Consider the following 24,016-nt stretch of genomic DNA (forward strand, 5'->3'; position numbering starts at 1 on the left):
AATGCCAGACAGCAACAAAAAAAGGGTACAAATGTGAACTCGTTCTAGAGGACTTGAAAATGGTTCTTGATCCCATTATAACATAGATTTGAAGGCAAGGTTGTCTCCCTCAGATGGGCTTGAATGCCCGAAAGAGCCCTGGGAATAAGCAAGCAGCCAATCTACAGCCTAATGACAGAGGACTCGGGTCATTGGACTCCAATTATTGCTTCAGGCATAATGTCCCTGCTTCAAGCCCTTTGGGAGAAGCCTGGGTTTGAAAAGATCACAGTTTATTTACCTCTTTCTGGCTCAATATCCATCTGTAGTTCTGAAAGAGCAAGAGGCAGCTAAAGACGCTGCTATCTCTGCCTCTTGGCAGAGTCTGGAGTCCGTTGGACCTATGTGCAAATTCCAGCTTGGTTGCTCACCAGCTTTCCCACCTAGATATCTCGATGTCAGTTTTCCATTTTTTTTTTTTAAGAGAGAGAGAGGGGGGTGGGGTGTGGAGAGGGAGAGACAGAATCCCAAGCAGGCTCCACACTCAGCATGGAGCCAGACACGGGACTCGATCCCATGACTCTGGGATCGTGACCTGAGCTGAAATCCAGGGCTGGACATTTAACTGACTGAGCCACCCAGGTGTGCCCCATTTTTAATAAAGGGTTCTTGTGAACATTAAAAAAGTTTTTTTTAACATTTATTCATTTTTGAGAGACAAAGAGTGCAAGCAGGGGTGGGGCAGAGAGAGAGGGAGACACAGAACCTGAAGCAGGCTCCAGGCTGTGAGCTGTTGGCACAGAGCCAGATGCAGGGCTTGAACTCACGAACCATGAGATCATGACCTGAGCCGAAGTCAGACACTTAACTGACTGAGCCACCCAGGTGCCCCTGTTCTTGTGAACATTAAATAGAATTTTGAGCCTGAAACACATAGCCAAGTACCTGGCTCAAAGCCAATCCCTAAAAATCTTATTTCTTTTGCCATCTTTCCCTTTTTCCTGTCTCCCTATGGTCAGTGGCTGATTACTTTCAATTCTTCACCCTTTTCTGTGTACCATTTGCCACAGAACGTTGGTATTCCTTCCATGAGAGGCAAGAATATATTATTCTGCCCCGCTGATCGTGGGCCGGGTTACTTGATTTCGGCTTGGCCAGGTGAGTTGCTTCGACCATTGGGATATTAGCAGATACAACACGAATGGAGGCTTGAAATGTGTTTTTATGGGTGAGCTTATGCACTTACTGTTCCGATTTTTACCATGAGAGCATCATGCCCCACAGAGCTGCTGGACCAGGAAGATAAGAGTCCGGTGGTGAAGGAGCTTGGAGTCCAGTCCAGCTGAGCCCTGCCTAGATCAGCTCAACCCCAGCCGATCTACAGACGCACCAGGGAGAAATAAATGTTGATGCTCGTGTGCCTTTGAGTTGACGTTGCATTGCCCTAGCAATAGTTAATGGACCTTACAGTTAATGGACCTTACAGTTTCCACACTCCATGGTAAATGCGGCATATATTAAATAGCCCAGACACCTAACTGTTCCGGGGCAGGATGATGTGAATCGTGGCACGTAGAAGGGACCGGAGCTTTTGTCTCCTGCTAAACCCAAAAAACATTTTGTGGTGTCACGTGCTGAAACTCCCCTCCATCTTTATTTGTGATTGGGGGTTTGATAGCAAAGCAAGGCTCTTTGGAGGTGGTGCTATTTCCTGCCAGGTAATAGTGCCAGAATTCTCGTTGCTTTGAGCAGGGTCAAACGATTGGTAATAGAAAAAGGTAAGCACGCTTTGTATGAAACAGGATCGTATTGATTTCAGAAGGACACGAGAATTCTTCTTGGGTGAGGTTGTTTGCTCTCAGGTGATCATAAGGTAGCTTGAGCCATCAGTGGTGCGGAAACTCAAGGGACTCCCTTCCTGTGCATGGAACAGAGAGGCACCGGTCACAGGGCTCCAGGAGACTGCCTTCACAATGGCCCTGCTGATTCATCTGGGTGGGGGGGCGGGGAGGGGGGTTGTACCCAAGCAGATGGGGGGGAGGAGCTACAGAAGTGTCCTGAGATAGAGCAGGTGAGGCATTTACGCTCTGAGTATCAGTGAGCTGGTGGAGTGATTTTCATGGGGTTTTGGAGCCGCGGGGGTTTGGAGCCAACGACCAAGAAAGAATTCCTGAAGACGTCTTTGGTGCAAAAGGTGATTTTATTAAAGCACAGACACAGGACCCATGGGCAGAAAGAGCTGCACTGGGGTTGTGAAGAGTGACTAAGATGGAGTTGAGGGAGGTAAGGTCAAAGGGAGGCCTCCAGAGGGACTTTGATATGCTAAAGAGGACTCCTAAAATACCTGAGGCCTTGCTTTTGTCCCGCTAAGGTTGTTTTCCCTCTAGTAAGGCATTAACATTAGGATGGGAGGGGGGGTCCTAGAGAAAGGTTCTACTCTGCATTGGCCTCAAGCATTTGTCAATGGGTTGCAGGTTATAAAGAAGTGAATTTTACCTGCCATTTCCTTCTTGAATTGTTCCCCACATCAACTATGGGGGGAGTGGTGATATTAGGGGCTCCAGAAAACTCAGTCTGTAGGTTTCTGGAGATTAGGCTATAGGAAAAAAGATTGCCTTTTTTTCTTGTAATTTACTAAGGTATTTGCAAATTGATGGAGACTCCTGTCCTGCAGGACTGTGATCTCTATCAGTTAACCATTGGTGTTCTGTCCTTTCCTTTGTCCTTGGGCAGTTGGGAGTGCCTGAGCAATATCACACATGTCCCACCTGGAGGAGGGGGGCGGGGTGATAGCTTGTGTTTTGGCCTCAGTTTGCTCATCAGTTTGACGGGAATCCCAGCCATGCTCCACCCGCCAACCCAGGTAGTAAGTACGTCCAGCACCATCGAGAGAGCCTGGAGAGCTTACTTTTTCTAATTCCCCCAGGAGCACAGCATAAACTGGCCACTGCTCTAGGCCAGAACCAAGCACCTGTGTCGGACATCCCTGCAGGCCAAACTCTGGGTTATTGTTCTTCACCACCGAGGGAACAAAGTTAGTTAAATAAAGCCATTTCTTCCGGCTCCTCTGCAGGAGGACACCTTTCTGAACCTTCAGTAAAGTGCCCTGCGGAGTTCAGACTGGGCTCCTTCTGAGGAGGATGCGGGGTGGTCCTTCCAAAAAGGAAGCACCTGTTTCCTGGTCACCTGGCAGCGACCTGACCTTCAGCAGCTGAGTGCTAGAAGGAGCCAATTGCAGACCACAGACAATTCCTCTGGCCCGGAGGACCCTGAAGCGTTTTTCTCTCTCACCAGGGGCACACTACCACCCCCCCCAACCCCATTAGGTAATGAGGGACACCCATGGTGGGACAGAAAGCAGGGAGTGTCCTGACACACCCTGGTTACAATTCTCTTCCATTTCAAAAGCAAAAGTCATTTCCAGCTTTTAATTTTGTGCCCAGGGCTCTGCGCTTCCTCATTTTCTCTTTCCTGTTTGTAAAACACTCAAGATAGATCCAAGTGTGGTGAGGTCCGATACTTACGCAATCTGGAGGGACTGTTTTATGAAAAATAAAATGTAAACGAACCTTACAGATTTAGGTATAAAAGTGAATCGTTATTTACTATGAGAATAGAAGGGGTTGGTATCAGTACCCGGTCCTGAAGTTTGAGCTTTCCTAGCTTCAGGAAGGGGACTTCTTCTCCTTCTCTTCCTTCTCCTTCTCCTTCTCCTTCTCCTTCTCCTCCTTCTCCTTCTCCTTCTCCTTCTCCTCCTTCTCCTCCTTCTCCTCCTTCTCCTCCTTCTTCCTCTCCCTCCTCCCTCCTCCTCCTTCTCCTTTTAAGATTTATTTTTGAGAGAGGGCACAAGCGGGGAAGGGGCAGAGAGAGTGGGGACAGAAGATCCGAAGCAGGCTCTCTGCTAACAGCTCAGAGACCAATGCAGCTCGATCTCACAAGCCATGAGATTGAGAAGTAGGAAGTTCAATCACCCAGGTGCCTCTAGCTTCAGGGTACTTATGCCTCTGGCCACAGTTGATTCAGTTTCATCCCCCTTTTGTCCAGAACAGGGAGAGGAGCCGGGAGCCAGAGACTCCTCAGAGGGGACAAGGGGAAAGTTCCTCCCTGGGCTTGCTGTGGGGAAGGCCCTTAGTGCACCCTCCACTGTTCACAGCCAGGCCAACATGGCCGCTGGCCACTTTCTGTGGGGTTGCCCTCACAGGGCACCAGCAAGGCCATGGCAGAGCTACTGGGTGGATTCAACCCTCCTGACCATAGAAAGAGTTGGGTACTCCTGCTGAGGATCTCCGCAGGCTGTGTCAAGTGTTACCCTCAGCCCTTTGATCATCCCTCCAGGGAGAGCCTATGGGTAGAACAACAGGGAGGCTCTCTCATGTGCTGGAAAAATCTACCACCACTTCCTGTTTTCTCAGGGAGCACACCCAACCCTCCCAAAGACCACGTGGTCTAAAGTAATGTCTTCCAAGTCTTCCTTTTCTTAAAATGTGAAGTGTATTTATTTATTTTGAGAGAACAAGCGAGAGCATGAGTGGGGGAGGGGCAGAGAGAGAGAGAGAGAGAGAGAGAGTGAGAGAATCCCAAGCAGGCTCTGCACTGTCAGCGCGGAGTCCAGTGAGGTGCTCGAACCCACGAACCATGCGATCATGACCTGGACTGAAACCACGAGTCGGATGCTTAAACAACTGAGCCCACAGGTGTCCCCAATTTACCATTTTTTTGAGGTAAGAAATGGTAATTAGGGCTTTTTGCCCTACAAATTCATCTAAGGGAGAATGAAAAACGAGGTAGGAGGGATAGAGTAGGTACTTTACTGGATAGTTTTTTAGGCCTTAGAAAGGACAAGAGAGAGGAACCAGACCAGGTGTGGCGATCTAGATCTCCAGAATTAATGCATGGCTTTTTTTTTTTTTTGCATTTATTTATTTATTAATTATTAATGAATTTTGGATCAATTGTTTTCTACTGCTTTCCTTTACTTCGCTCAAGGAAAGCCAGCTTGTCCCATTTAAGGTCCTGTGACCACCCCTTATTTATGACAGATAAGGTCATCCTGAGCAGTAGTCCTGTCAAGGAGGCATGAAATGAAGTTCTGCAAAGGGAATCGGGGCGCCGTTACCAGGAATAAACGGAGAAAGGGTGCGGGAGGCACACACACCAAATGTATGCTCTAGCGGCAGAAGCAGCTTCTTGTTCAATCATAGAATCACACTCATATGTGGAATTTAAGAAACCAAACAGGTGAACATAGGGGAAGGGAAGGAAAAAAGATAAAAACTGAGAGGGAGGCAAACCATAAGAGACTCTTGAATACAAAGAACAAACTGAGGGTTGATGGAGGGGTGTTGGGTGGGGGGAAGGGCCAGATGGGTGATGGGCATTAAGAAGGGCACTTAGGATGAGCACTGGGTGTTCTATGTAAGTGTTGAATCGCTAAATTCTACTCCTAAAACCATTATTACACTATATGTTAACTAACTTGGATTTAAACTGAAAAGAAGAAAAGAATGCAGCATTGCACATTTTTCTAAGGGTACCCGTTTATGCATATAATTATTGTAAAACTATGTAACAGACCAAAGTCATAAGAGTGTGTGTATATGTGCTTGGGAAAAAGGCAGCCATTTGCTATTAGCGTTGAGACTTAGAGGGGTCTTTCGTTTAATCTGGAATTTGAACTAATTTAAAGGAATTTGAACTAATTTAAAGATTGAAGGGGGGAAAAAAAGGTCTAGGTCAACTTCATTTAATAAAGAATAAAACTCGGGGCACCTGGGTGACTCAGTTGGTTAAGCGTCTGACTTCGGCTCAGGTCATGATCTCACGGTCCATGAGTTCCAGCCCCACATCGGGTCCTGTGCTGACCGAGTCACAGGCTGGAGCTTGCTTTGGATTCTGTGTCTCAGTCTCTCTGCCCCTCCCGTGCTCACACTCTGTCTCTCTTTCTCTCCCTCTCTAAAAAATAAATGTTAAAAAAATTTTTTTTTTAAATAAAGAATAAGACTGGAAAAATGCAAATTAGCACAAATGTAGCTCAGATTTGTCATAGATTTAAAATGTACTATTTAGGGGCGCCTGGGTGGCTCAGTTGGTTGAGCATCCGACTTCAGCTCAGGTCATGATCTCACAATTTGTGGGTTCGAACCCGACGTCAGGCTCTGCGCTGACAGCTCAGAGCCTGGAGCCTGCTTCAGATTCTGTGTCTCCCTCTCTTTCTACCCCTTCCCAACTCACAATCTGTCTGTCTCCCCAAAATAAATAAACGTTAAAAAATTTTTTTAATGTACTATTTAACATACCCTCCGTGTTTATTACTTCTCTTTTATTCAAATACACAATCCTATATATAACCTTATGAAAACTTAGGAAGGATCATCATTCCCTAAAAGCATTCAGTTGAGCCATATTGAATGTGAACACATTTTGGTGGTGACTGTTGGTTTCATAATTGTCATGGCCACTATGGGTCAGTTATCAATAAATGTCTTTAATTTCCATGGCAAAACCCCCCCAAAAATCTGCCATCAGAAGGGGCTTTCACAGCTGGGCGACTTCACCACTAGATTTAATAATGGAGTTCAGGACGTGAGGCAATGGAGCACCAGCTGGTGTGATGGAAGGTGGGGCTTCAGGAAAGGTCTGGAACATGGAAAGTGGTAACAGGAAAACCTAGGTGAAGGATCCAGGAGAAAGAAGAATCTGAGCCCTAGAGAGACAGAGAGAACATAGGAAGTTGGTGCCAAGTGAGATGGGAGGGCCAGGAAGAGGAGGATGGACCATGACCAGAAAATGTGTCACATCTACCAGCTTGTCTAGAGAGCAGAAAATCTTTCAGTTTGAAGTTTCTTCTCTAAGTGCTATTCCTTCCTTTGTAGCCATTTTCAAAACCGGATCTTGGCATCCCAGTCCAAATGGGGTCAGAGAATAAAGGAGGCAAGCTCCAAGGAGAGAACGGTTTTATCTCTACTAGCGGAGTCAGAAGCTCTGAGGAACATCTATCTCTGCAAGGGATTCTGGGAGATCTGAGGTGTTGAATGGTCATAGGCAAAGTCGGCCAGAGACATAGTTGTGGGGGAGTCATAAAAGCCATGGGAGACTATCAAAGATTGGTTCTCAGAGCTGAGAGCACATGAATTAAAAAATAAATAAAGAGCAGAGAGAAAATAAATCCCTTCTAAATTTTGAAAAGGTAAATAAATGTATGACATCATTCAGCCCTGTTAGGGAGGACTTCCTGTATGACATCCCGATTAATTCTCAGGATCTACCCACCAGGGTCTTGATAGTCATAGAATGAGAGTAGGCTGGCTGCTTTGCAGCCCACACCTGCTTTCTGGTATCCTAAATCGCTTGTATGTTCGAACTATGGAACTATGTCCTTTTTCTGACCAGATGCTTTAGGTTCAGAACACATGGAATGAACACGTCCTAGGCTGGCGAAGCGGGTCAAGGACCATGGGCCCCGAACGGGAGGCTGCTGACACTTGTCAGGGAGGAAGAGGGTAACTGGTGACTGTCAGAGGCAGAGCGGAGGTGAGCGGTCCCCTCTTCCTCCCCATAGAGAGCAGGAAGAGCAGTGCTCTCTGGCTTCTTGCTTCTTCCCAGCCTCCTAGGCTTTCCTTCTCCCCAATATTTGGGACAGGTGCATTTCTGGGGCACCTGGGTGGCTCGGTCGGTTAAGCATCGACTCTTGGTTTCTGCTCAGGTCATGATCCCAGGGGTGTGGGATCCAGCCCTTTGTGGAGCTCTTCACCAAGCATGGAGCCTGCTTAAGATTCTCTCTAACCCCCAATCTCTCGGGGAAAAAAAAGGTAAATAAATAACAGATATATTTCCTGCCCCAGTTCCCCACAAACCACTGGGCTTTGCCTGGAACCACTGTTTTTAGTCCCTGTCCATTCTGGGCTCATTCAGCTGTGCTGCCCTTAGCTTTATATCCCATTAGAAACCTGCAGTACTAATGGGAACAAAGCAATTTTTTTTTGTTCTTTTAACTACAGAGAAGCAGAAAGTACCTATGTGTCCTTCACCAAGGAATATATTTTTAGATGGCTTCCAAATGCATCTTTTCTTTTTTTTTTTTTTCTTCCCAAACTCCTAGGTTTATTCTTGGAAGCAGCCCCCCGCTGCTGACTTTACTTCTCTTCTTGGCTGTGCCTAAGAGGATTGCTGGGCCAGAGTTCCCTGTTATCTGTTTTATGGTGAGGAAGGACACACAGTTCTGCTTTGCAAAAGAACATTGAACTTGTCTGAAATGCCCTTGTTTCAACTCTTAGTCGTTACAGGTAAGGGTTTGTTGACTGAATTTAAAGTTTTATTTGTATGTATTTATTTATTTTTAAAAGTGTATTTATTTTGAGAGAGAGAGAGCACACGCATGTGTGGGGGGCGGGGGGGGCGGGAGAGAGACAGAGAATCCCAAGCAGATTCCATGCTGTCAGCACAGAGCCCGATGCGGGGCTCGAACTCATGATCCGTGAGGTCATGACCTGAGCCAAAATCAAGAGTTGGGCACTCACACGACTGAGCCACCCAGGCACCCAAGTTGATCAAGTTTGGGCTCTCTATAAGTTTTCTGAATACGGATTTAAGGATCTTCAGCAAATGCACAAAACCCACAATGTGAGCTCATCACTCCCTGCTTAAACATCTTGGATGGTTCTCACACCAAAGCCCAGATTCTTTAGCCCTTCATGATTTAACTACAGCCACGTTGTCAAGCTCCCACTTGTTGCATCAAGACCATGCACTCCACACTGTATGCCTTCCACGTTGCATCCTTCTGCCCACACTGGCTACCCGCTTCTGCACTTTCTCTACCCATACGAGCCCCTCAGTTGAGAGCTCGCCTCTGCCCCATCCTGGGCTTCCAGGCACTGGCATCCCTCCCAAGTGAAGTTGGTGGCTCCCTTCTGTGCTGCCATGTTTGAGGTTATCCTTTACTGGACACCCAGCAAGGCACTTTCCATCTGTTGGCTCACATCTCCCTTTCTTGAGTGTGAGCTCCCCGAAGGAAGGCACCAAGTCCTCATTCTTAATTTAATTTTCTTTTTTTTTAAGTTTATTTATTGATTTTGAGAGAGAAAGAGCGTGAGGGAGGGGCAGAGGGAGAGAGAGAATCCCAGGCAGGCTCCATCCTGCCGGTGTAGAACCTGAGGCAGGGCTCGATGTCACAAACCGTGAGATTATGACTTGAGCTGATAATCAAGAGTCGGATGAGTAAACGACTGAGCCACCCAGGTGGTCCCTTACTCTTAATTTTAAATCCTCATTACAAAGTCTGGCCAGCTCAGGTGCCCAGCGCGTATTTGATGAGTAAAATGAACAATTCTCCAACTCTTACCCTTAGATAACAGAAAATTAGTGCTTTTTAAATGGACATACATCCCTGTGGCAGCCGGATGTTTGGGGAGGGACTCACCTATTGTCCTCCCCTTGCCTAGCTCTCTTCTGGCCAAAGAGGCCATAATTCTAGGGTGGTGGCTAATGCCTCTCCCGGTGATCTGTTTCCTTTTACTAGCTAAAGGGAACTATATGCCATTGTGTATTCTTTCTTCTTTCCCTCTTGGATGATGGGAAGTGGGCGCTAAGCCATTGCTTTCCGGTATAATTACTCTATAATTGTTCTATCCCTTCCCCTGCTGCCTCTTGTCCTTCTTGGCTCTTGTCCTCTGACCTTAGTTTTAGAGCTTGTACGGTTCTTTCAGAGCTGAGCTTTTCATTGAAAAGTCACATCCCTTTGGAAGCAGGTGGAGTATAAATAATGAATAAGAGAGGAACATATGATACGATGCTCTTCTGATGCTTCATAATGGCCTTGCCTGCTAACGCGGGAGGTTTGTCCCCCTGTTTGGGGGTGTGTGCCCCCCAAAGTGCACACTCTGGATCCTTGGTCACCCTTGGTCACACAGGAAAAGAGGTCTCTGTCACTGTTTATATCGTGGCTAGCTGGACCTGAGGAGAGAGTCCCTTGGCAATATTACTCTGCAGAGCATCTCTCATAAATTTCAGAGGAAGGGTTGTGAATTCATCTTTCCTGTGAACTGTCCACCTTGACTTGCCTGTCAGGTGCTTTGTAGGAGATTCTGAAAAGGTGGGGAGATTTGAAACTGTTATGGGCAGAATGATCACTTTTTATAGCATCTCTGGACACACACACACACACACACACAGTTTATATACAGCTTCAAGGGGGTCAGGAACTCCAGTTTATTTTATTATTTTATTTTATTTTATTTTATTTTATTTATATGAAATTCATCCATCGTCAAATTGGTTTCCATACAACACCCAGTGCTCATCCCAACAGGTACCCTCCTCAATGCCCATCACCCACTTTCCCCTCCCTCCCACCCCCATCAACCTTCAGTTTGTTCTCAGTATTTAAGAGTCTCTTATGGTTTGCCTCCTCCCGTCTGTAACTTTTTCCCCCCGCTTTCCCCCTAGTTTTCTGTTGAGTTTCTCAGGATCCACATAAGAGTGAAAACATATGACATCTGTCTTTCTCTGCCTGACTTATTTCACTTAGCATAACACTCTCCAGTTCCATCCACGTTGCTACAAATGGCCAGATTTCATTCTTTCTCATTGCCAAGTAGTATTCCATTGTATATATAAACCACATCTTCTTGATACATTCGTCAGTTGATGGACATTTAGGGTCTTTCCATAATTTGACTATTGCTGAAAGTGCTGCTATAAACATTGGGGTACAAGTGCCCTTAAGCATCAGCACTCCTGTATCCCTTGGGTAAATTCCCAGCAGTGCTATTGCTGGGTCATAGGGGAGATCTATTTTTAGTTTTCTGAGGAACCTCCACACTGTTTTCCAGAGCGGCTGCACCAATTTGCATTCCCACCAACAGTGCAAGAGGGTTCCCATTTCTCCACATCCTCGCCAGCATCTATAGTCTCCTGATTTGTTCATTGTAGCCACTCTGACTGGCCTGAGGTGGTATCTCAGTGTGGTTTGGATTTGTATTTCCCTCATGAAAGAACTCCAGTTTAAAAACCCATTCTCAGGACTCCTAATTTTGGCTCAGGTCATGATCTCACAGTTCATGACTTCAAGCCCTATATCAGGCTCCACACTGATGGTGCAGAGCCTGCACGGGATTCTCTCTCTGCCCCTTCCCCTCTCGTTCTGTCTCTTTCTCTCTCAAGAAACAAATTATATATATATATATATATATATATATATATATATATATATATACACATATATATATATACACACACACATACACATATATATACACATATACATATACACATATATATACATATATATACACATACATATACTTTGTTTCATATATATATGTATATATATATATGAATATATGTATATATAATTTGATTTTGGCTCAGGTCACGATCTCACTGTCTGTGAGATCGAGCCCTGAATTGGGCTCTGTGCGGAGCATGGAGACTGCTTCAGAGTCTCTCTCTCTCTGCCCCTCACCGCCTCTCAAAACAGTAAAAATAAAAACCCATTCTCTATAGGATGGCATAAACAGGATGTTCCAGGTTAGGGATGACTACATATTAATCAGGGCTACCTCATATGTGGGTGAATAAATATGTGAAAAATGCCAGGTTAATGTGAAAAACAGCAATGCAGTGGGTTTTCTGTTCCTGCTTTAAACTGTCATAACTAAAAAAAGCATAGTACTGACACAAATACATAATGCTGATCCATGGAAGAGAATAAAGAGAGGGATCCAAGTCAATTCGGAAAGAGCGTTTGATAAAGGTGATGGTGTCACTCAGGGTCGCATCACAGGAGGGGAACCACCGTCAAGGACACGGAACAGCAGTTCTCAGTAGAGGTGACCTGGCCCCAAGGGACGTTTCACAACCTGTGGACACATGTTTTACAAACACAACTAAGGGGCAGGTCCACTAGTATGTAATCGGTTGAGGTCCCAATGCTGCTAAACTTCCTACAATGCACAGGACAACCTCCCATAACAGAATTACCCAACCCCGATGTTAACAGCAATGAGACTGAGAAACCCTGATACAAAGGATTGATTATAGAACCTCAAGCAACAATGGGAGCTAGGCCCTGAGTCACCAGAGGGCAGCCAGGAAGAAAAACGGATGTGGAGCTGGTGAGAAAAAGGACAAACTTGGGTAAACCAGGGAGGATAAGCTGGAATCCACGAGAAACAACTGGAACCTGTGAGTGTGTCTCGCCACCTTGATGCCGCAGGTGACCTGCTGGAGAAGCTGGTGCTCGGTGCCAACGACCTACGTGTGCAGCCGGCCCAGGACTCAGAGAGGCCGCAGAAGCCCCAGTGCTGGTTGACGCCCCAAGCCAACCACACGCGAGAACACCTTGCCCTCTACGATGACCTTCAAAGCCCAAGAGCCGCCGTGTTACCTCCACCTTGTAATTTTTTCCTCATAGTCATCCCTAACCCAGAACCGTACAGGAAAGGGAATTTGGGGAAGTTGAGTTCTAGCTTAGCTGAGTTGACAGAGTTCAAAGTCATCACGGTGATACCGTAACAGTGGAGAGGGCTGCCTCGCTTAATACATAGGGTTATAACAAGTTGCACCTATTTGAAAGACAAGAAGCTTCAAGCCTTGCCTAGTGCATGTATAAAATTAAGTTAAGAAAATGGAGAAAATCCATGGAAAAAAGGGAAAACATCCTCTTTTTGGTTTTCTAAGCAAATGAAGAGTTGCTTAGCTTTACTCACATTCATGAACACGGACACCAAAAACAGACTTTTTGCCTACAAGATTAACGAAACTTAAAATGATGGAGGCCATCAGGGTGCCTGGGTTAAGACGGTTAAGCGTCCCACTCTTGATTTTGGCTCAGGTTATGATCTCACAGTTCGTGGAATTGATCCCCGAGTTGGACCCTGAGCTGACAGCACAGAGCCTACTTGGGATTCTCTCACTGCCTCTCTCTCTGCCCCTCCCCTGCTCACGCTCACTCTCTCTCAAAATAAATAAATAAACTTGCAAAAAAAAGATGGAGTGCTTCCAAGGGTGGTTAGGGTAGGGGGAGAAGGGTAATCACATTCGTCGTCGGTTATTGTGGACGAAATGTGCTCCTCCCCAAATTCTTATGTTACAACCTTACCGCTCTGTGAGATGGTGTTAGGAGGTGGAACTTTTGGGGAGCACTTCGGGTTAGATGGGTCATGAGGGTGGAGCCTTCACCAGTGCAGTTAATGCCTTTATGAGAGCCCCAAGAGAGCTTGTATCCTTTCTCTGCTTTCCGCCATGTGAGATTTCAACAAGAAGTCTCCTGTCACCCTGATCTTAGACTTCTGGTCTATAGAACTGTTGTTTATGAACCACCCAGTTTATGGTATTTTGGTACAGTGGTCTAAGCTGACTAAGGCATTGCTGTCACTATGGGGACACCGGGGTGGCTTAGTTGGTCAAGTATCTGATTTTGTCTCAGGTCGTGCATGACCTCACGGTTCGTGAGTTCGAGTCCCGAGTTGGGCTCTGTGGTGACAGCTCAGAGCCTGGAGCCTGCTTCGGATTCTGTGTCTCCCTCTCTCTGCCCCTCCCCCACTCATGCTGTCTCTCTCTCTCTCTCTCTCTCTCTCTCTCTCTCAAAAATAAACATTAAAAATTTTATATATTAAAAAAAGACATTGGTATCACTATGAATCAAAGGAGCATTTTTGACTGATTTTCAGACACATGGGCATCAAAATACATGTACCTTTTTGTCATACTGATCCAACTTCTTGGAACGGAATGAATAACAATAAGGTCAGGTTTCTCTTTTTCTTTTTTAAAATTTTATTTGTTTTCAAATTAGCTAACTTACAGGGTAGTCTTGGCTTCAGTAGATTCCAGTGATCCATCACCTACATATGATACCCAGTGCTCATCCCAACAAGTGCCCTCCTCAATGCCCATCACGCATGTTCCCCTCTCCCCCCCCATCCACCTTTAATTTGTTCTCTGTATTTAAGAGTCTCTTATGGTGCCTCCCTCTTTGTTTTTATCTTCTTTTTCCTACCCTTCCCCTATGATCATCTGCTGAGTTTCTCAAATTTCACATATGAGTGAAATCATATGATATCTGTCTTTCTCTCACTGACTTATTTCACTGAGCATAATAATGTCAGTTTTTAAAGCTATAGATTCAAGTTTATGAATCACATCCTTGCTAACACGGAGACAACAAAATACATCATGCTATGTATTTGGGATATTTGTACCATTATGGAGACCAATACCACTCTTCATTGGGTGTCTGGTTAGTACAAATAATGTGGTTAGCAATATATGGTTAATGGAAATTAGAGAGGTTCCATATTGGAAAAAATCCTGCAAAAGAAAATGGGTGCGGGGGCAAATGTTTAATAGTGAACAGTGGTTGCAGTGTGTGTGTGTGTGTGTGTACAAGAGGATCAAGCCACCCAGGGAAAAACAATAGTATGTGTAGATACTGATTGTGTAATGTGTACTTCCTCCAGAGACCTTACTATTTCAAGAAATGTGTCTATCCTAGATGTAAAGACTTGGGGTACCTATACATTCTTACGGGAGCCATTTTCTATGGGATCTTTATTTATGTATGCTGGGGGTTTTTTCTCATGGAACCATCCCTCGATGCTACCCTATGTCCAAACACAAGCACCATCCTCCCTCTTACAACTAATTCCTGCTCATCTTTCAGGCTTCGGGGCTACCTCCTTCAAGGTCTTCTCAGAGCCCCCTCCAGTCTCACAGTCTGGGGAGGGCGTCCCTCCTCTGGCTTCTCAATGGGCCACACGTGTCTAGTCTTAGCACTTGCCCTACCTACCTCCACACTGATCTCTTGATTTGCTCACAACATGCAACCTGATGTGCAATCCATGTGTGCTGGCTAAATTAATTTCAGATTTCCTGATAGATACTTTGGGAAAATATGTTGTGTGTATGCGTGTGTGTGGCCTTGAGAATAACGCCACAATTCCTATGAGCCTAACATTAAAACAACCAGGGTGAGGAAAGTCTATATTATGACAGCTCTGTTCCTACCCACTGCCTTCAAGCGCCCCGCTCCTCACCCTGTCTGATGACAATGCATGCATTGAGATTTTTCCTCCTCACCTGGCTGGTGTTCTGATATTCTGGGGAAGATATATTTTAATTTTAACATTAAAGAGTAAAAATATATTGGGCACCACTTGACTCCCATCAGCCACGTGGAATGTCATGTTTGTGTCAACACGTTCAGGGCCCAGAGACTGCTTACAGAGCTGTCACGCGGCCTAACGCTCTCTCACGTGGCGTGGAGATGTCAGAGCCAGCTCAGTGAATTTGTATTTATAGCCGGAATGGACCTTCCGAAAAGCTGAGAAAACTCCCGCACTGCCTACGTGTGTGTGAATCCTCAGGGCCATGTGAACACCACAGGAAAGGGCCTCTGTCCTTTGCTCCCCCTGTGACCCTCTACGTGGCCAGGCAAGATGGCGAAATGGCCGCCGTTTCTTGAGAGCCAGTGTGTACCAGCACTTTTCTTCAGTGATCTAATTTAATGATCTCCAAAAAAAAACTTATCTTTTTTTTGGGATGTTTATTTATTTTGAGAGCGAGCAAGCAGGGGAGGGGAGGGAGAGAGGGAGAGAGAGAATCCCGAGCAGGCTCCGCACTGCCGGCACAGAGTCCAATGTGGGGCTCAAACCCACAAACCATGAGATCATGACCTGAGCCAAAACCAAGAGTTGGATGCTTAACTGACTGAGCCACCCAGGCGCTCCAAAGCTTATCTTTTTTTAAAATGAGGAATTGGGAGCTCAGGAAGATTAAGAAAGAAAGATTTGGGTTTTCTCCCCAACCTCCCAGCTGAAAAGTGGTAATTCTTGAACCTCCAAATCAGACTGTGCTCCCTCCTTCTATCCTTAGATGGCACTTGAGAAATTATCCAGAGGACAGGGCAATGCCTCATCTGCATGGAGTCTCATTGGAACACAGGGTGGCTTCCTGGCCTCCCCTGGTGTCAGCCACCCCAGCTATAGACTCCAACCCCTGAGCTCCAATCCTAAATCCGAAGGCTGAGCTTCAGAAAGGCTGGTCAATCTCTGCCAAGTATTTATTTATTGATTGATTATTTAAAACAATTTTTAATGTTTATTTATTTATTTAAAAAAAATTTTTTTAACGTTTATTTATTTTTGAGACAGAGAGAGACAGAGCATGAATGGGGGAGGGTCAGAGAGAGGGAGACACAGAATCTGAAACAGGCTCCAGGCTCTGAGCTGTCAGCACAGAGCCCGACACGGGGCTCGAACTCACGGACCGCGAGATCATGACCTGAGCCAAAGTCGGATGCTTTAACGGACTGAGCCACCTAGGCGCCCCTTTGTCAAATATTTAAATAGGGAATTTATGTGCTTTGAAAGTTACCTTTCTGGAGTGGCTGCTTTAGACTCATGTGTAGATGGTCAGAGAGCAGCAGTCTCTGGGACTAGGCCAAGACAGGGCACTAGAGGCCAAGGGGCTCCAGAGAGAAACGGAGAGCACCCTGTTTCTTGACTTTCTAAGTTTTGGGTTCTAAACCCTCATGAGGCCCAAAGAACTCTTACAGTCAGCATTTGAGATAACCCCATATCCTGATAATGAACTCTGATTTTACTCAATTGAATCCTGACTATGTGTCATGTTATTTTGGTCCCCAAGTTGTACCCTATATCCAGAAGGTTTGGTGCCCCCTGGTTCACCACTGCTGGGTGCAAACTGCCATTAATCACCATGGCTTCCAGAAGATTGCCAAGGGTGATTTAGCTGAATGATGCAGCCTATAGTCCCACTTGTGGTAGACTCAGTACAGAGGCTCCTACAATGGCCTCTACTTCCTGTCTCACTTCCTCATGTGCTAGTATGTGCCTTTCCCCTCAGACTACACTCATCCCGGCCCTTAGGGGATATGGATGTTTTACTGTCGCCATATTCAGGGTAGCTTTTGGCTCTGAAGCCTGAGCCTGGGCTTTCAAGGATGCATCCTGGTGACTATCCAACTGTTAAGGCATGAGTGCCAACTACGGAGGACATCTTTCTCTTTAAGATTCTGGGGAAAGTCTTTGATCTAGGTTGGGTCACCTGTCCACCTCTTGTTTAGGGGAGAAGAAGCAACCTTCATTTATGGCCCCCAACAAGATGATGACGAAGGGGACACCACTCTTCAAAAGGGAAATAGGGTGCTGTTATTAAAAAAAAAAAAAAAGCAAGGAAACATGGCCTCCACATGTCCACTGGTACCTGAGACTTTGATGTGTACCTTTGGCTCGTGCTCACCTGTTTCCTTATTATACCGAAGCAAGTGGGAAGGGTTGCTTTCTTCTTTCCCCACCTATGCTGCAGCTGCTTTTAAAGGTGGATTTCCCACCTTCAAATGAGATTCCCTGTATTCATAGAACTCCAACTCAACCTGCATTTTTTTTTTTTAATTTTTTTTCAACGTTTATTTATTTTTGGGACAGAGAGAGACAGAGCATGAACGGGGAAGGGGCAGAGAGAGAGGGAGACACAGAATCGGAAACAGGCTCCAGGCTCTGAGCCATCAGCCCAGAGCCTGACGCGGGGCTCGAACTCACGGCCCGCGAGATCGTGACCTGGCTGAAGTCGGACGCTTAACCGACTGCGCCACCCAGGTGCCCCATCAACCTGCATTTAAAAAACAAATGTGTAGGCTGGCATTGTAGGGTCCCTTCAGGACCTACCATGTCCTTTGGCACGAGCTGGATCCCATGATGCCCTGAGGGTACCTATTGTATGTGTCAAGCTTCTTTTGTTGCTTTGGCATTTCTCTCTCTCTCTCTCTCTCTCTCTCTCTTTTTTTTTTTTTAAGAAATATCTTGCCTGGATTTAAAAAACAAATTTTTTTTTAATGTTTATTTATTTTTGAGACAGAGGGAGACAGAACACAATGGGCAGAGAGAGAGGGAGACACAGAATCTGAAACAGGCTCCAGGCTCTGAGTGGCCAGCACAGAGCCTGACGCGGGGCTGGAACTCACCCACCGTGAGATCATGACCTGAGCCGAAGCCGGACACTTAACCGACTGAGCCACCCAGGCGCCCCTAGATTTTTTTTTAAGTCTATTTATTTATTTTTGAGTGAGAGAGAGTGGAGGAGGGGCAGAGAGACAGGGACGGAGACAATCCCAAGCAGGCTCCACAGTCAGTGTGGAGCCTGCCGTGGGGCTCAAACCCACGAACTGTGAGATCATGACCTGAGCCGAAATCAAGAGGCAGATGCTTAACTGCCTGAGCTGCCCAGGTGTCCCTCATGGTTTTTTAAAATCTTCGTGAAAAGTCTTCAAGTTCTGGGTTTCCCTCTCTTCCTGGGCAACTGTCGCATCCCAAAAGGCAGCTATTAAATGTGTTTTGGTGACCCTAAAGGCTTGTAGGCTCAAAGATCCTGAATGAGAAACAATGGTATTGTCTTCAGCTTGAAGAGGTTTGCTCCCAGAATGTCATGGTCACCCAGACTCAGTGATGGTGACGAAAGGCAGATGTATGTGGTCTGCTGGTGCTGAGAGACAGTCCATCACCAACGGTTTCCCTGGCTGTGCGCCTTTTCCAGGCTTTCCCCAGGTCTTTGCACAGAGGTGGGGAAAGAGCCACGGGTGAGGACCTTCGCAGGAGGTCGCAGCCCCCTCCCCACCTTGCGCCCGCAGACACATCCCAAGCTTCTTTAAGCCAGCATTATGATTTTCATCTCCAATTGTTGAATAAGTGCAACTTGAAGCTTAGATGCCTTATTTATTTGAAAATCAAATTTAACTCCTTCCCACACAGCCCAGATGTTCCCTCACTTTGCCTATTTTGATTTCCTCTTGATGGGAGTGATGACTGATGGAAATTAGGGCCCGTGGAGGTGTCCTTGCAAAACAGCCTCATGCTCCTTGAAGGATTCCTGACCTGCAGACTCCCCATCTCTTCTTCCACAGCTTCCCTGCCACCTCTAGACCCTGGTGATCTTGCACCTGAACTTGGGAGATGTGTAAGCCTGCTAATTCAGGCATCCTCCAGCAGCCTGCATATGCCAGCACATCACAGAGACGGATGGAGAGCCAGAGTAAAAATAAACCTAAAATAAATGGTATTTGAAGACCTTGAAACAGATTAATTTAGACGTGGTTTGAAAAGGAGTGGGTTGGCTTTTTTTTTTTTTTCTTTAATGTCTTAGCTGGGATTTGGGGATTTTTTTTTTTTAATGATAGAGCAAAAAGTTCAAATTCTATCCCTTTAATTTCTTACTCTAAATTGCTGCAGAGTGTAATGAAGGCTCAACTTGGCTCAAATATTTTTCCTTTGTGCAGATCGGGCACTCAATTAATGAGAGGACACTCCCGCTGCTGGGTACAAGAAAGATTGTTCTCTTCTAGCTCCCACTGCAGAGAGGGGGAGAGGCAGATATTAAACACCGTTCAAAAAAAAATTAAATAAGTAAAGTGGAGTCCTGGTCCTTGAACTACCTCTAAGAGATATCATATTACATTTTTTTCAGGGTTTCCTAGGAAACCAGTTCGGTGTAAAAACGTATTCTTTGTCTTCTGCTCTTTGCAAAATTGTTTGAACCATCATATCTCATAAAAGGTTGCTTCACAGGCAATTTGAACAGCATTTAAAAAAAAAAAAAGCGCTTAATCTGCAGTTTGCTGCCCCAATGACGGCGCTACACCTTTATCGGGGGCTTGAATACTTGATTGTATTTGCTGTAAACGGATAAGATTATGCCATTATTTCTGAAGTGTCTGTGAAATCAAATCTTGTTGTCTTTTTTGCCTTCAAATCATGAGTCTTTCCCCCCCCCTCCAACACACCCAAGTAGCACTAAAATATCTCCTAAAATAGTTTTAGGAGGTTCTTATCAGCACTTACACAGCAAAGCATCAGCGAAGGGAGAAATAAACCTCTCTCTCTCTCTCTCTCTCTCCTCTCTCTGATATTCAGCACGCATGGGCTTGGTCTCCAGAGCTGATGTGCTAATGTGTCCCCAATGTCACCACCAGCTCAGAGTCCCCTAATGCTTGCTCTGCCATCATGATTTATATTACATTACATATATTACATTACATGCATACATTTCTATCATTACATAGTTATCGTTGTGCGAACGATGAAGATTCTTGAAGGTGCTGTGGAGTGGGGAATCTCATGAGGTTCAAGGATTTAGGGAATTGGAAAGTTTGATTGTTTTTAATACTTGAGATTTCAGCTCCTAACTTTACTCCTATGTGAAAAGCCCTCGGAAAACAGGACGAGCGTCGCCACAGTACTGACGTGGGCGTGCACGTATGGACGATCCGTGGGGTGGGCTGCATGTTGTCTGGGTTATTGGAAGTGTCCCTAAGGGATTAGTGTGATTCCCATCCCTGGTGTCATTAATCACCTAGCTCCCTACAGGGTTGGCTATCTCTTGGTTTCCAATAGGCTTTCTTTGTCATGTTAAAAAAGAAAAGAAAAGGGGCGCCTGGGTGGCGCAGTCGGTTAAGCGTCCGACTTCAGCCAGGTCAGGATCTCGCGGTCCGTGAGTTCGAGCCCCGCGTCGGGCTCTGGGCTGATGGCTCAGAGCCTGGAGCCTGTTTCCGATTCTGTGTCTCCCTCTCTCTCTGCCCCTCCCCCGTTCATGCTCTGTCTCTCTCTGTCCCAAAAATAAATAAACGTTGAAAAAAAAAATTTTTAAAGCACTATGTGTTCCCAAGTGTTAGCAGGTCACAAGGCACTAAAGTCTACACTCCCCAGCCTCCCTTGCTGCCTGATGTAGCCACAGCTGTGAGTGTACTTGTGTTCCTAGGATGTGAACTAAGGTATTCTGTGCCACTACGGAATAGCCCCTAAAAATGGCTGGGTATGCTCCACCCACTCTTTCCTTTGCCTTCCCTGTTGTTGGAGAAGTTGGCATGAAGAGAAATGTCTTGATCAGAAGATTAAAGCCACACGTGGAAGATTACAGAGCTGCCCCACCAGTGATGGATCCCGTGCTGTGGGGCTGTTGCTTAAGAGTGACACAAATTTCTATCTTTTGTTCAGCTGCCTTGTTCCGGCAGTACTTTGTTGCAGAAGTTAAGTCTGTATGTGACAGAGTAAGGTATCAGGCAGTGAATTAGGAACTGGGTTACCCACTTCTTGCCATCAAATGGCACGTTGCCAACGAGCAGTGTGTTTTTGAGCAATGTCTCAAAATGATTTATTCATCTCCAAAAAGAGGGGCTTTCAGCACCATGAGATAATGGCTATCACTTACATTTTTGGTATGATGCTTTACTCTTTTTTTTCTTAAAATCTTTTAATGTTTATTTATTCTTGAAACAGAGACAGAGTGTGAGCAGGGGAGGTGCAGGGAGAGAGGGAGGCACAGAATCTGAAGCGGGCTCCAGGCTCCGAGCTGTCAGCACAGAGCCTGAGGTAGGGCTCGAATTTGGGAACTGAGACCATGACCTGAGCCGAAGTTGGACGCTTAACCGACTGAGCCACCGAGGTGCCCTGCTTTATTCTTATAACAAAGTAGTTTCTCTGTCTCTCTCTGTTTAAAGTTTATTTATTTTGAGAAAGAGAGAGCTAGCACAAGCAGGGGAAGGGCAGAGAGAGGAGGGAGAGAGAGAGAGAATACCAAATAGGATCCACGTGGTCAGAGCAGAGCCCCTTGCAGGGCTTGGACTCACAAACCCTGAGATCATGGCCTGAACTGAAATCAAGAGTCAGACACTTAACCAACGGAGCCACCCAGGCGCCCGTGTCACAAAGTAATTTTTCTCTTAAAAGAAATGTCTCAAGTCTCTGGCCAGGAGATGGGACAAGGCTTGGGGCTAAGCAAGCAGTTACTTCCATCCAGGTTAACCGCAGCTGAGATTCGGAGGTTGGAATGGCCCTGGGACCAGGCAGGGCAACAACGTAGGTGTGTGCAGGGAAAAGGGCCGTGAGAATCGGCTCAAAGAGCAAGTCAGCAAGCAGATGGGCAATCCAAGGCCTCCAGGCATCCTGTACTGGTGCCCAGGAGCCTCCTGGACAAAGGGGGTGAGGGACCTTATAGTTTTGTTCTTTGTAGTGCATTCTGGGTCCATTCTGGCGTCCAGAGAGTCCTGCCCAGAGGCACCAGTTCAGGCTAACCAGATAGGACTTCCCAGATAGCACAGGAGTCCCGACTGAGTGATGGTAAGTTCTGTTCTCCCCAGACCAGCCATGGGGGAATGGCAGAGGACGGCCCTGAGGTGTTCAGAGCCCCCCAGGCCTCCGTGCAGGCATCCTGTGGCACAGATGGCTATACGTGTGACAAAGAGCCAGAACTCTATCCGGCCAAGCAGGGCTTTTGTTTAACCAGGTCTGGCTGGCTGCTTTTGTTGGCAGATAAGGAGTATTTAGGGGAGAGAAAAAAGAGACATTTTCATTATCAGCAGGATGGGGGACTCAGAGTCATTTATTTAATCTGAAGATTTCGAGGACTGGGATCTTGTGTGTGAATGCCAAGTTGGAGAAGAAGGACATGGTGGGATTTGGAGTTTTTCAGGCGCCGGTAAAACATTCACCTCAGTTGACTTTTACACACTCCTGTGGGGTAGGCAGGACAGCCATGATTTAAATCGATTTTGCAGCTGGAGAAGGTGAATTGTGGAGAGTTTGAAAGACCGCCCCGCAGTCACAGAGGCCAGCTCAGACTAGAAGCCAGGCCCACAGACTCACCACGGGTATGCTTTCTAAGCGACTTTGTCTTGGGAGAAGCCGAAACTCCCAGTTGCCAGATTAGGGATGACTGTTCTAAGAGCCTCTGGGGACTGGCCTCTGTGGGGGCTGGTCTCGGGGCACCTCACCCTCACGACGCCACCACCACTGAGCCCTGGTCTGTCCCTGGGCCCAGGCCTGTCTGCTGTTCTGGCCAAGTAATTAGAGAGGACCTTTTTGGGTCACTCTCTCCGGAGGACAGAAAGAGCCCTTTGGTTTCTGGATTAGAAAGCTCCCCAGATTGAATGACCGAGGAGAAGTTTTTGATCTCGCTATTACAGTCACCTAATTAAAACGAAATGCAGATGGTCCAACACCTAGTAATTTTCACCTCACGTACTTTGGATCCAAATACAGCCCTTCCCTACTGACTTACACTGTTTAAATTACAAAGTCAGAAGGAAATATGACTGTTTACCTATTTCTATTCATACATATAAGTCTAACACATTCTTTCTTCTCCCCAAGCAGGAAATGTGATCACAGATCTTCACCCTGGAAACAAAGAGGGATGAATCTTTGGTTCTTAAATAAAACACCAGTAAGAATTTAAATCAGCCAACACCTATGTCAAACTTCAGTAGACAATTCTGTTTCCTGTACACACAAAAAATGTATCCTTTCCCAGGAATGGAGAAGGGAGGTCTTCAGAAGAACTTTAGCATTTGATGTTGTCCTGGAATGCATCCTTTGGAGTAGAAAACTTCCTTTACAAAGTCAACCGGTTATTGACGGGCACCCTTCAGATCAGGGAATATCAGTTGTTTCAAAGGTTGCTACCTTTAGTGAGTGCATAATTAGATGGATATCACTGTGTAACAACTGTAATTACATATATATCTTGTACCAGTGCTACCAAAGTTGGTGGCAACAGCCTTGGTCTTTACTAAAAAGCATTAAAAAAATGTTTTTTAATGTTTATTTATTTTTGAGAGAGAGACAGACAGAGTGTGAGCAGGGGAGGGGCAGAGAGAGAGAGAGAGAGAGAGAGAGAGAGAGAATCTGAAGTAGGCTCCAGGCTCCGAGCCATCAGCACAGAGCCCAATGTGGGGCTCAGACTCACAGATCGTGAGATCATGACCTGAGCTGAAGTAAGATACTTAACCGACTGAGCCATCCAGGTGCCCCAAAAGCATTTCTATGTATTGGGAAAAGGCTTTATGGGAACCGGGCTTCAACTGGCAAACAAACGAATACAAAGCAGAAAGAGAACAGTGCAGTTCTAAGAAGAATGGCCTTTTCCCCCTCCCTCTGAGTGAAATTGCCTAAGGCTATCCGTCATGGCGGCTAATGGAAGATGCCGGCTTCTTCTAAGGGCAGAAGAAGCTAGTTGAGTGTAGTACCTG

General features: G+C 46.0%; 1 long non-coding RNA gene across 4 annotated transcripts in view; it reads left to right on the top strand.

The window, feature by feature from the left end:
- Positions 1-23,626, top strand: part of LOC123385460 — a 32,085-nt gene extending 8,459 nt beyond the window's left edge. The window contains exons 1-4 of one of the 4 annotated variants that reach the window (XR_006597991.1): positions 2,056-2,173; positions 7,369-7,509; positions 8,078-8,261; positions 23,139-23,626. This is a non-coding gene — a long non-coding RNA (uncharacterized LOC123385460). Of the gene's footprint in view, positions 1-2,055; positions 2,174-7,368; positions 7,510-8,077; positions 8,262-18,898; positions 19,044-23,138 lie in introns of those variants that run through there. The other 3 variants (XR_006597995.1, XR_006597996.1, XR_006597993.1) reach the window with 3 other exon arrangements.
- Positions 23,627-24,016: the final 390 nt, after the last annotated feature.

Source organism: Felis catus, chromosome A1, assembly GCF_018350175.1.
Source record: "Felis catus isolate Fca126 chromosome A1, F.catus_Fca126_mat1.0, whole genome shotgun sequence".
Taxonomy (NCBI): domain Eukaryota; kingdom Metazoa; phylum Chordata; class Mammalia; order Carnivora; family Felidae; genus Felis; species Felis catus.